Source organism: Hylobates moloch, unplaced genomic scaffold (genome assembly GCF_009828535.3).
Source record: "Hylobates moloch isolate HMO894 unplaced genomic scaffold, HMol_V3 SCAFFOLD_15, whole genome shotgun sequence".
In the NCBI taxonomy this organism is placed as follows: Eukaryota; Metazoa; Chordata; class Mammalia; order Primates; family Hylobatidae; genus Hylobates; species Hylobates moloch.
In genome coordinates, this window is record NW_026652290.1 from 91,665,214 (window position 1) to 91,677,767 (window position 12,554).

Below are 12,554 nucleotides of genomic sequence, written 5' to 3' on the forward strand. Positions count from 1 at the left end.
TCTTTGCCTCTGTCTTCACATGATCTTCTCCTTTGTGTATCCATGTCTTCTTCTCTGTCTCTTATAAGGACATTTGTCACTGAGCACAGTGGCTCACACTTGCAATCCCAGCACGTTGGGGAAGGCAAGGTGGGAAGATCACTTGAGGCCGGGAGTTCAAGACCAGTGCAGACAACATAGCAACACCCTGCCTTGAAGGGAAGGGAAGGGGAGGGGAAGGGAGGAAAGAGGGAGAGGAAGGAAGGAAGGAAGGAAGGAAGGAAGGAAGGAAGGAAGGAAGGAAGGAAGGAAGGAAGGAAGGAAGGAAAGGAAGGAAGGAAGGGAGGGAGGGAGGGCGGGAGGGAGAGAAGATTCTTTCTATGTTTCCTGGTCAACATAGTGAGACGCTGTCTCTACAAAAGATCAAAAAATGTATTGGCTGAGCATGAGCATGGTGGTGGGTGCCTGCAGTCCCAGCTACTTAGGAGTCTGAGGTTCAAGCATCACTTGAGCCCGGGATGTCAAGGCTGCAGTGAACTACGATCACACCACTGCATTCCAGCCTGGGTGCCAGAGGGAGATCCTGTCTCGTTTTGTTTTGTTTTGTTTTGTTTTGTTTTGTTTTGTTTTGTTTTGTTGTTGTTACCAAGTCTCACTCTGTTGCACAGGCTGGAGGAGTGCAGTGGTGCAATCTCGGCTCACTGCAACCTCCGTCTCCCAGGTTCAAGTGATTCTCCTGCCTCAGCCTCCCAAGTAGCTGGAATTACAGGCATGCGCCATCATGCCCAGCTAATTTTTTATTTTATTTATTAATTTCTTTTTTGAGATGGAGTCTCACTCTGTCGCCCAGGCTGGAGTGCAGCAGCGCAATCTCAGCTCACTACAAGCTCCGCCTCCTGGGTTCACGCAATTCTCCTGCCTCAGCCTCCCGAGTAGCTGGGACTACAGGTGCCCGCCACCATGTCCAGCTAATTTTTTGTATTTTTAGTAGAGACAGGGTTTCACCATGTTGGTCAGGCTGGTCTCAAACTCCTGACCCCAGGGGATCCGCCCACCTTGGCCTCCCAGAGTGCTGGGATTACAGGCATGAGCCACCGCACCCAGCCAATATTTATGTTTAATCCTTAGAGCAACTTGCAGATTTGCTCGAAGGTTTAAACATGAATACTAGTCAAGCTAATTGTGCTCCTCTCCTCGTATGCAGTGGCGGCAAACAGCAGTGCCCTCAGTAGTATACACAGCCTGCTGTGTGTAGGGGTGGCCTTAAGGGACCTTGGAGATAGCCCTTTCCAATGTATGTTCATGTTTCTGATCTTGACCTCACCCCAGTCTAGACTCCAGACAGGTATGGGAGGCGCCTTTGGAAAGCCCCAGGGTGTGGTGGCCAGGGTTCACGTTGGCTAAGGCATCACGTCCATCCGCACCAAGCTGCAGAACATGGAACATGTGATTGAGGCCCTACCCAGGGCCAAGTTCAAGTTCCCTGGCCACCAGAAGACCCACATCTCAAGGCAGTGGGACTTTACCAAGTTTAGTGCAGATGAATGTGAAGACACGGTGGCTGAGAAGTAGCTCATCCCGGATGGCTGTGGCATCAGATACATCCCCAATCATGGGCCCCTGGAATAGTGGCGAGCCCTGCTTACTCACACCCATCAATAAATCCTGCTTCCTGTCCAAACCTAAAAAAAAGAAAAAAATGAATGGGACACAGTGGCTCACGCCTGTAATCCTAGCACTTTGGGAGCTGGAGGTGGGCAGATCGATTGAGCCCAGGAGTTCAAGACCAGCCTGGGCAATATAGTGAAACCCTGTCTCTCAAAAAAAACCAAAAATTAGCCGGTATGGTGGTGCACGCCTGTAGTCCCACCCACTGGGGAGGCCGAGGTGGGAGGATCACTTGAGCCCAAGAGGTCAAGGCCGCAGTGAATCAAGATTGCGCCATTGCATTCCAGCCTGGGTGACAGAGAGAGACCTTGTCTCAAAAAAAAAAAAAGCGGAGGGGAATAAATTTGTGCAATATTTATTACAAGCCATGGTGCTGAGTAAGAACTTCATAAATGGGAATTGCTGTTGCCATCATCTAAGAATTTTTGACAGTTTTGAGGTCAGAGGAAACAAAGTAGAGATGATGAGACCTATTCTTTGTCCTGGTGCAAAAATGGAGCAATGAGGTCATAGCCTAGATGTGTGTTTTCGCTACATTTTTTTATTCCACGGTTGTAACCAAATTAAAGAATATAGCTGGGCATGGTGGCACACACCTGTAGTCATAGCTACGCGGGTGGGAGGCTGAGGTGTGAGGATCACTTGAGCCCAGGAGTTTGAGACCAGCCTGGGCAACACAGTGAGACTCCATCTCTTGAAAGAGTGAAGTGGCTCGCATCTGTAATTCCAGCACTTTTGGAGGCCAAGGCAGGAGAATTGCTTGAGTCCAGGAGTTTGAGATCAGCCTGGGCAACATAGCAAAATCCTGTCTCTAAAAAAAAAAAAAAATTATATTAGGTGCCTGTGGTCCTAGCGATTCAAAGGCTGAGGCAGGGCGCAGTGGCTCATGCCTGTCATCTCAACAGTTTGGGAGGCTGAGGTGTGCGGATCACGAGGTCAGGAGATCGAGACCATCCTGGCTAACATGGTGAAACCCCGTCTCTACTAAAAATACAAAAACAAAATTAGCCAGGTGTGGTGGCAGGCACCTGTAGTCCCAGCTACTCAGGAGGCTGAGGTGGAAGAATGGGGTGAATCCGGGAGGTGGAGCTTGCAGTGAGCAGAGATCACACCACTGCACTCCAGCCTGGGTGACAGAGAGAGACTCCATCTCAAAAAAAAAAAAGGCTGAGAGGAGTTTGAAGCTGCCATGAGCTATGATTGCACCACTGCACTCCAGCCTAGACAACAGAGAGAGACCCTATCTTTAAAATATATATAAAACAAAAAGCCTGAGTAACATGGCAAAAGCCTTGGTAACATGGCGAAACCCTATCTCTACAAAAAAAAACACAAAAATTAACCAGGCATGGTAGCGTGCATCTGTAGTCCCAGCTACTCAGGAGGCTGAGGTAGGAGGACCACTTGGCACCGAGAGGTCAGGGCTACAGTGACCTATGATTGCACCACTATGCTCCAGCCTGGGTGACAGAGTGAGACCCTGTCTTTAAAAATATAATAAATAAAAGAAGAAATATAGTAGCTTTTTTTTTTTTTTTTTTTTTGAGACAGAGTCTTGCTCTGTCACCCAGGCTGGAGTGCAGTGGCAAAATCTCAGTTCACTGCAACCTCTACCTCCCAGGTTCAAGCGATTCTCCTGCCTCAGCCTCCCAAGTAGCTGGGATTACAGGCCCTTGCCACCACACCTGGCTAATTTTTGTATTTTTAGGAGTGATGGGGTTTCACCATGTTGGTCAGGCTAGTCTTGAACTCCCAACCTCAGGTGATCCACCCACCTCGGCCTCCCAAAGTGCTGGGATTACAGGCATGAGCTACCACGTCCAGCCTATAGTAGCTTAAATAAGATGAAAGTCTATTTTTCTCTCATGTAAAGGCCCAGTGAACACCCACATCTAGAATAGTAGCCAAGGAAGTCAGAGATCGAGGATCCTTCTACCTGGTTGTTCTGCTGCCCTCACCACACACTTCCATTGTGTGGTCCAAAATGGCTGCTCCGGCTCCCACCATCACATCCACATTCCAACAATTGGAAAGAAGAAACAAAAGTCAACTGTATGCCCCTACCCTTTAAAGCTACAACCCAGAAGTCATACACATCATACACATCACATCCTATTTGGCCAGAATTTAGTCACATGACCACACCTATCACAGCAGAGGCTGGGAAATGTGGTTTTATCTGGGCGGCATGTACCCAGCCAAAATTCGGGGGTTCTGTTACAAAAGGAAGAGAAGAGAATGGCTGTTGAGGGGCCACATGTGTATCTGTCACAACCAGGGCTCTGCTACCAAATGACTGAAAGACTCAAGGTGAAGTGACTTCACCACACTGAGCCTCAGTTTCCTCACCTGTAAAATGGGAATCCCCCCAACCCCTTGGGGTTGATGGGTTGTTGGGCATTTAATAAAAGGGTGGGTGTCAGGCACTTAGCACAGGACCTGGCCCATCATCAGCCTGGAGTGTGTTGGAAGTCCTCTAGTGCTTGTGGATCTAGGCTGTGGGTGATGTGGCTTTTCGTGTATGAGAAACTGTCCCCGGGCCTGAGAGCTGAACCCAGCACTGAACTTTGTCAGTAACTTCTCTAAAACAAGGGATCTGGCCTCTGTACACATGGAAATCCCCTCTCAGCCTCCTAGACCTTGGGACTGGGCACATGTCCTTCCACACTCTTCCCCCTTCCGCTGGAGAAAGGCAGACTCCAAAGATGGGGGAAGGGTCCTGCTTGGGGTCTCCAGCCTCCCAGCCTTCACAGAATTAAGCACTCATAGCCTGGCCAACATGGTGAAACCCCATCTGTACTAAAAACACAAAAATGTGCTGGGTGTGGTGGCACACATCTGTAGTCCCAGCTACTAGGGAGACTGAAGTGGGAGGATTGCTTGAACCTGGGAGGGGGAGGTTGCAGTGAGCCAAGATGGTGCCACTGCACTCCAGCCTGGATGACAGAAAAATAATAATAATAATTTAATCACTCACCCCTCAACTTCCAAAGCTCCTCATGGGTGACTGTCCTAGCATTCCAGGGACAGCTCTAACGCCAGAATTCATACCTTCAATGCATTTCTCGGGGCCCCACTCACTTGTTCTCACCACATTGAGTAAACCCAGAAAGGCAGAGGACATCTCTCCTAGATGCGTGCACGAAATCTGCCAGATTCTAAATACCTGTGACATTCCAAAAAATGACTTTAAGAGCATTGGCCGGGCACAGTGGCTCACGCCTATAATCCCAACCCTTCGGAAGGCTGAGGTGGGAGGACAGACTGACCCCTGGAGTTCAAGACCATCCTGGGCAACATGGGTAGACCCCGGCTCAACCCCAAACATGGTGGCACGTGCCTGCAGTCCCAGATACTCAGAAGGCTGAGGTGGGAGGATCGCTTGAGCCCAGGAGGTTGAGGCTGCAGTGAGCTGTGACCATGCCACTGCACTCCAGCCTGAGTGACAGCGAGAGACTTTGCCTCAAACACACACACACACACAGAGTCAGGGCACAGTGGCTCACACCTGTAATCCCAGCACTTTGGGAGGCCAAGGTGAGCGGATTGGCCAGGAGTTCAAGACCAGCATGGGCAACATGGCAAAATCCCATCTCTACAAAAATTAGCCAGGTATGGTGGCACCCAGCAACTTGAGAGGCTGAGGTGGAAGGATTGCTTGAACCCAGAGGCAGAGGTTGCAGTGAGCTGTGATTCAGCCACTGCACTCCAGCCTGGGCGACAGAGGGAGACTCTGTCACAAAAAAGAAAAAGAAAAAAAAAGGAGTGTGAGAGGTAAACAGAACACATCTTTTGTTTTCATTGTTTGTTTGTTTTTTGAGACAGAGTCTCGCTCTGTCGCCCAGGCTGGAGTGCAGTGGCGCGATCTCAGCTCACTGCAAGCTCTGCCTCCCGGGTTCATGCCATTCTCCTGCCTCAGCCTCCCTAGTAGCTGGGGCTACAGGCGCCCGCCACCACGCCCGGATAATTTTTTGTATTTTTAGTAGAGATGGGGTTTCACCGTGTTAGCCAGGATGGTCTCGATCTCCTGACCTCGTGATCCGCCCGCCTCGGCCTCCCAAAGTGCTGAGATTACAGGCATGAGCCACCGCGCCTGGCGAACGCATCTGTTCTTTATGTGTGTTTGCAGACCTTCACATAAGCCAGACTTTTATTTTATAGAAAGGGAAACTGTGGCCCAGGGATGGAAGAGACTGCCTTGGTGAATCGATAGGTCTGAGATTCCATGATTCACCATAACCAACCGACCAAATCTGTCAGCATTCATGGGACAACCAGCATCATGTGCCTCCCAATATCGTGTACAGAGAAGGACACAGCATCACTTCTGTAACACACCTGCCACCAGAATCTAATCACAAGGAAACATCACACAAACCCAAATCAAGGAGACCTTCTCCAAACAACTAGCCTATAATCTTCAAAAATGTCAATTCCATGAAAAACAAAGAAAGGCCAAGGAACTATACCAGACTGAAGGAAACTGAAGAGACAAAAACTTTTTGCTATGATAGATAGTTTGGGGACAGCTGGCAATTTGCATACAGGCTGCACTGTTGGATACTAGCGTCACTGAGAAATGTACACTGCTCCTCTGTACTGTGGTGGTGTAAGAGAGCATCCTTACACTTGGAAATGCAACTGAAGCATTTAGAGGCAAAGGGGCATAATGTCTGAAACTATTCTTGCAACTTCTCTGTAACTTTAAAATAATTTCAAAAGAAAAACAAATGATTTCAAAGTAAAAGTCATGGTTTAAGAGTCTGTGATTCTGGCCGGGTGCGATGGCTCTCGCCTGTAATCCCAGCACTTTGGGAGGCCGAGGCGCGCAGATCACTTGAGGTCAGGAGTTCGAGACCAGCCTGGCCAACATGGTGAAACTCCGTCTCTACTAAAAATACAAAAAATGATCCGGGCGTGGTGACATGCGCCTGTAATCCCAGCTACTCAGGAGCATGAGGCACGAGAATCGCTTGAACCCGGGAGGCAGAGGTTGCAGTGAGCAGAGTTCATGCCACTGCACTCCAGCCTGGGCGACAGAGTGAGACTCCGCCTCAAAAAAAGAAAGTCTATGGTTTAAGGTTCTGTGTTTCCGCGGATCTCTAAGTCTGTGCAAGCATTTGTGGTCAGAGTCTGGGGAGTTGGGGGCGTGAATGGGCTGCTTCAGACACTGCTTTGAGGGTGTGACCAGGCCCTTAGGGTGTGGTTAAGATGTAGGGGTGGGGCTAGGGCCTTGTGGGTGTGACCACAGTCCCAGAGGCGTGGCCAGGGCCTCGAAGGTATGGCCACAGTTTGAGGCGTGGCTGAGAAACTCCGTTCCCAAGGGAGGAGGTAACCCTGTGCTCAGGGCGCCCTCTTGTGGCTATCCTCAGGTCTCCACTTTTTATTTAATAGCTGTATTTCTTTTTTTTTTTTCAACTTTCATTTTAGATTCAGGGGGTACATGTGCAGGCTTGTTACCTGGGTATATTGCATGATGCTGAGGTTTGGGGTACGAATGATCCCGTCACCCAGGTACTGAGCATAGTACCCAACAGTTTTTCAACCCTTGCCCCCTCCCTTCTTCCCTCCCCCTTTTAGAAGTCCCCAGTTTCTATTGTTGTCATTTTTATGTCCCTAAGTACTCAACGTTTAGCTCCCACTTACAAGTGAGAATGAGCGGTATTTGGCTTTCTGATCCAGCCTGTTTTATTGAGATATAATGTGTATACCATACAATTTACCTCTTTAAAGTGTACAATTCTGGCGGGGTGCGGTGGCTCACGCCTGTAATCTCACCACTTTGGGAGGCCGAGGTGGGAGAATTACTTGAACTCAGGAGTTCAAGACCAGCCTGGGCAGCACAGTGAGACCTCGTCTCTATAAAAATAAAAATAAAATTTTAAAAAGTGTACAATTCAGTGACTTTAGTATATTCACAGAATAGTGCAATTATCACCAGACTGTTTTTTTTGTTTTGTTTTGTTTTGTTTTTTGAGATAGAGTCTCACTCTGTCGCCCAGGCTGGAGTACAATGGTTCAATCTCGGCTCACTGCAACCTCTGCCTCCCAGGTTCACGCCATTCTTCTGTCTCAGCCTCAGGAGTAGCTGGGATTACAGGTGCATGCCGCCATGCCCAGCTAATTTTTTGTACTTTAGTAGAGACGGGGTTTCACTGTGTTGCCCAGGCTAGTCTCGAACTCCTGAGCTCAAGCAATCCACCCGCCTCAGCATCCCAAAGTGCTGGGATTACAGGCGTGAGCCACCACGCCTGCCTCACCGGATTCTATTTTAAAACATTTGTTCGCCCCCAAAAAGAAACCTCATACCCATTAGTAGTCATTCCCTATTTCCCTTCAACACCCTTCCAGCTCTAGACAACCCCTAACACACTCTCCCTTTTTTGCATTTTTTGACATAACATAGTTGTACATATTGTGGAGGTACATGTGATGTTTTGATACATGTATGCAACGTGAAATGATGAAATCAGGGTAACTGGGATATTCATCACCTCGTTTATCTTTTCTTTGTGTTTAGAACATCACAATGCTTCTCTTCTAGCTTTTTTTTTTTCTTTTTTTGAGATGGAGTCTCGCTCTGTCGCCCAGGCTGGAGTGCAGTGGAGCGATCTTGGCTCACTGCAAGCTCCGCCTCCCGGGTTCACGCCATTCTCTGCCTCTGCCTCCAGAGTAGCTGGGACTACAGGCGCCTACCACGCCCAGCTAATTTTTTGTATATTTAGTAGAGACAGGGTTTCACCCTGTTAGCCAGGATGGTCTCGATCTCCTGACCTCGCGATCCACCCGCCTCGGCCTCCCAAAGTGCTGGAATTATAGGCGTGAGCTACTGCGCCCGGCCCTTTTTTTTGAGATGGAATCTTGCTCTGTCACCCAAGTTGGAGTTCAACGGCACTATCTCAGCTCACTGCAACCTCCACCCCCCGGGTTCAAGAGATTCTCCTGCCTTAGCCTCCCGAGTAGCTGGGATTACAGGCGCATCTCACCATGGCTGGCTAATTTTTGTTTTTTAGTAGACAGGGGGTTTCACCATGTGGCCCAGGCTGGTCTCGAACTCCTGACCTCAGGTGATCTGCCTGCCCTGGCCTCCCAAAGTGCTGGGATTACAGCTGTGATCTGCCCAGGCTGGCCAGTGACTGGCTTCTTTCACTTAGCATTATGTTTTCAAGGTTCATCCGCATTACAGTATGTAACAATACTTCATTCCTATTAGCGGGGAGTGACATGCACCTGTGGTCCCAGCTACTCGGGAGGCTGAGGCAGGAGGATTGCTTGAGCCCAGAAGATCGAGGATGCAGTGAGCTGAAATTGTGCCACTGTGCTCCACTCTGGGAGGCAGTGCAAGACCCTATCTCAAAACAAACAAACAAACAAAAAATCATTCCTTTTAATGGCCAAAGAATTTTCTGTTGTATGAGTAGACCACATTTTGTTTATCCATTCTTCAACTGATGGACATTTAGGTTGTTTCCACAAGTCTTTGGGTAGATATATGCTTCCAATTCTCTGGGATATATATACACGTAGGAATGCTCTAGCCCTATGTTTAACATTTTGGGGAGCTGCCAAACTGTTTTCCAAAGCAGCTGCAACATTTTGCATTCCCACCAACAGCGTAGAGGGTTCCAATTATTTCTCCATATCCTTGCCAACACTTGTGATTGTCTGTCTCGTTTATGACAGTCATCGTAGTGGGTGCGAAGCAGCATTCACTGTGGTTTTGATGTTCATTCCCTTAATGGATCACATTGTGAAGCATCTTTTCATGTCATTCACTTCATTTGTATCCACTTTGAGTCAAATCTGGAAAAAGAGTTCTTATAGTTGCAAAGTGGATACAAAAAAACCTGTCAAACCTGGGAGAAGAGTTCATATAGTTGCAGATTTTTTTTTTTTCTTTTTTAGACAAGATTTCACTGCGTCATCCAGGCTGGAGTACACAGCAACACAGTCATAGCTCACTGAAGCCGAAGCTGGGCGCGGTGGCTCACGCCTGTAATCCTAGCACTTTGGGAGGCTGAGGCAGGTGAATCACAAGGTCAGCTGTTCGAGACCAGCCTGGCCAACATGGTGAAACCCCGTCTCTCCTAAAAAGAGAAAAAAATTAGCCGGGCATAGTGGCAGGTGCCTGTAATCTCAGCTACTCGGCAAGCTGAGAGGCAAGAGAATAGGTTGAACCTGGGATGCGGAGGTTGCAGTGAGCCGAGATCACTCCACTTCACTCCAGCCTGGGCAACAGAACGAGACTCCGTCTCAAAAAAACAAGAACAAAAACAAAAAGCTCACCGAAGCCTCAAGCTCCTGGGCTCCAGCAATCCTCCCACCTCAGCCTCCCAAGTAGCTGGGACCACAGGCAGCATCCCAGCACACCCAGTTTTTTTGTTGTTGTTGTTGTTTGTTGCCCAGGCTGGAGTGCAGTGGCATGATCTTGGCTCACTGCAGCCTCCGACTCCTGGGTTCAAGCGATTCTCCTGCCTCGGCTTCCTGAGTAGCTGCGATTACAGGTGCGTGCTACCACACCCGGCTAATTTTTGCATTTTTGGTAGAGATGGGGTTTCACCACGTTGGTCGGGCTGGTCTCGAACTCCTGAGCTCGTGATCCGCCTGCCTTGGCCTCCCAAAGTGCTGGGATTACAGGCGTGAGCCACTGTACCCAACCATTTTTGGTTCTTTGGTTTTGCTTTGTTTTTGTTTTTGTTTGTAGAGACAGGGCCTTGCTATGCTGCCAGGTTGGTCTCAAACTCCTGGCTTCAATCGATCCTCCCACATCAGCCTCCCAAAGTGACAGGATTGCAGGCGTGAGCACCACACCTCTTTCAGCTCGTGGTGTTCACTGGTAATCTTTGGTGTTGTTTGGCTTATAGATGCATCATTCCAATCTCTCTGCCGCCATCATCATATGTTGTGTGTGTGTGCACCTGTAACTGTATCCAAATTTCCTTTTCATAAGGACATCAGTCAGATTTAGGACCCACTCTAATCCAATAGAAAGTTATCCTGATCTGATTACATTTGCAAAGACCTTATTTCCATATAAGGTCACATTCATAAATTCCAGTGAACGTGAACTTGGTGGGGAGGGGAATGATTCAACCCAGGCCACTCATTATTATGTGTTTATGACACACACTGTTGGTATTTGTGTCCAGTTCATTCACCTTGATTGCTGCACAAGAGTTTATTGTGAGAGTACACCACAATTTATGTCAGGCTGCTGGTGGTGAACACCCACCTTGTTGCCACTTTCCTCCACTTCCGACAAGAATGCAGTTGACATCCCTGAACACGTCTCTTGGAGTTTCTTAGGGCAGTATTTTTCAAACGGCCCGACAAGATCCATTAGTGGGTTGTGAAATCAATTTAGTGGGTTATAAACAATTTTTCCTTTAATGAAATGGAATTAAATAGAAGCTATTAGAGTGCATGCTCATAGAGTGAGAGCTCTTCTGTGAAACTTTTGCTTCAGGTGCCTATAGCCGTATTAATGTCCAGCAAAAGTGTTTACGAGCCACAGCTCTGAAAGAGGTAGCTGGATAAATGACCTGTCCATTTGTCCAAAGGTCTCGTGGATGCTGCTAAATTGCTCTCCAATGTAGTTTGTCCATTTGCACTCACAGCAGCTCCTTGACAATACTTGCATAGTCAACACTTTGAACTTTTTCAGGCTAATGGGTTTTCATCCTGTTTTGTTTTGTTTTGTTTTTTGAGACAGAGTCTTGCTCTGTCGCCCAGGCTGGAGTGCAGTAGCATGATATCAGCTCACTGCAACCTCTTCCCCCCCCACAGGTTCAAGCGATTCTCCTGCCTCCGCCTCATAAGTAACTGGGATTACAGGCACACCACCATGCCCAGCTAATTTTTGTATTATTTTTATTATTTATTTATTTTTATTTATCTATTTATTTATTTTTGAGGCAGAGTCTCACTCTGTCGCCCAGGCTGCAGCGCAGTGCCGCAGTCTTGGCTCACTGCAATCTCTGCTTCTTGGATTCAAGAGATTCTCCTGCCTCAGCCTCCTGAGTAGCTGGGACTGCAGGCACGCAACACCACGCCTAGCTAATTTTTGTATTTTAATAGAGAGGGGGTTTTGCCATGTTGGCCAGGCTAGTCTCGAACTCCTAACCTCAAGTGATCCACCCACCTCGGCCTCCAAAAGTGCTGGGATTACAGGCATGAGCAACTGTGCCCAGCCTAATTTTTGTATTTTTAGCAGAGATGGAGTTTCACCATGTTGGCCAGGCTGGTCTCAAACTCCTGAACTCTAGTGATCTGCCCGCCTTGGCCTCCTAAAGTGCTGAGATTACAGGCTACAGGCATGAGCCATCGCACCTGGCCTGACCTTTTTTTTTTTTTTTTTTGGTCGTTTTTTAATTTAAAGAAAAATTTTTAAGATTTGCAATTCCTACAAGATGGGGGTGGGGCTAAGGAGGGGCTCAGGGTGTGTTGGGAGTTTCGGCTCTCATCCTATGCCCCCTACCCTCCAACTTCGAAGGACTTTTGAGAATTCAGCGTGCAAATGTTTGCAAAGCATTACACACAGGGCCTGATAGACAGCAAGCACTCAATAAATGCTAGGTATGGCCAGGTGTAGTGGCTCATGCCTGTAATCCCAGCATTGTGGGAGGCCCAGGCTGGAGAATCGCCTGAGCTCAGGAGTTCGAGACCAGCCTGTGCAACACACTGAGACACTGTCTCTACTAAAAATTAAAAAAAAAAAAAATAGCCAACATGGCAGTGCATGCCTGTAGTCCTAGTTACTAGGGAGGCTGAGACAGGAGGATCACTTGAGCCCCGGAGGTCAAGGCTGCAATGAGTGGTGATCAAACCACTGCACTCCAGCCTAGGAGACAGATCAAGACCCTGTCTCAAAAAAAAAAATAAAAGTTAGTTATTCCTATTGTTCTCTG

The 12,554-nt window shown here is 48.2% G+C and overlaps 1 pseudogene; it reads left to right on the forward strand.

The window, feature by feature from the left end:
- The first annotated feature begins 1,139 nt into the window (after positions 1-1,139).
- On the forward strand, positions 1,140-1,264 carry LOC116484366 (small nucleolar RNA SNORA70; annotated as a pseudogene).
- The last annotated feature ends 11,290 nt before the right edge of the window (positions 1,265-12,554 follow it).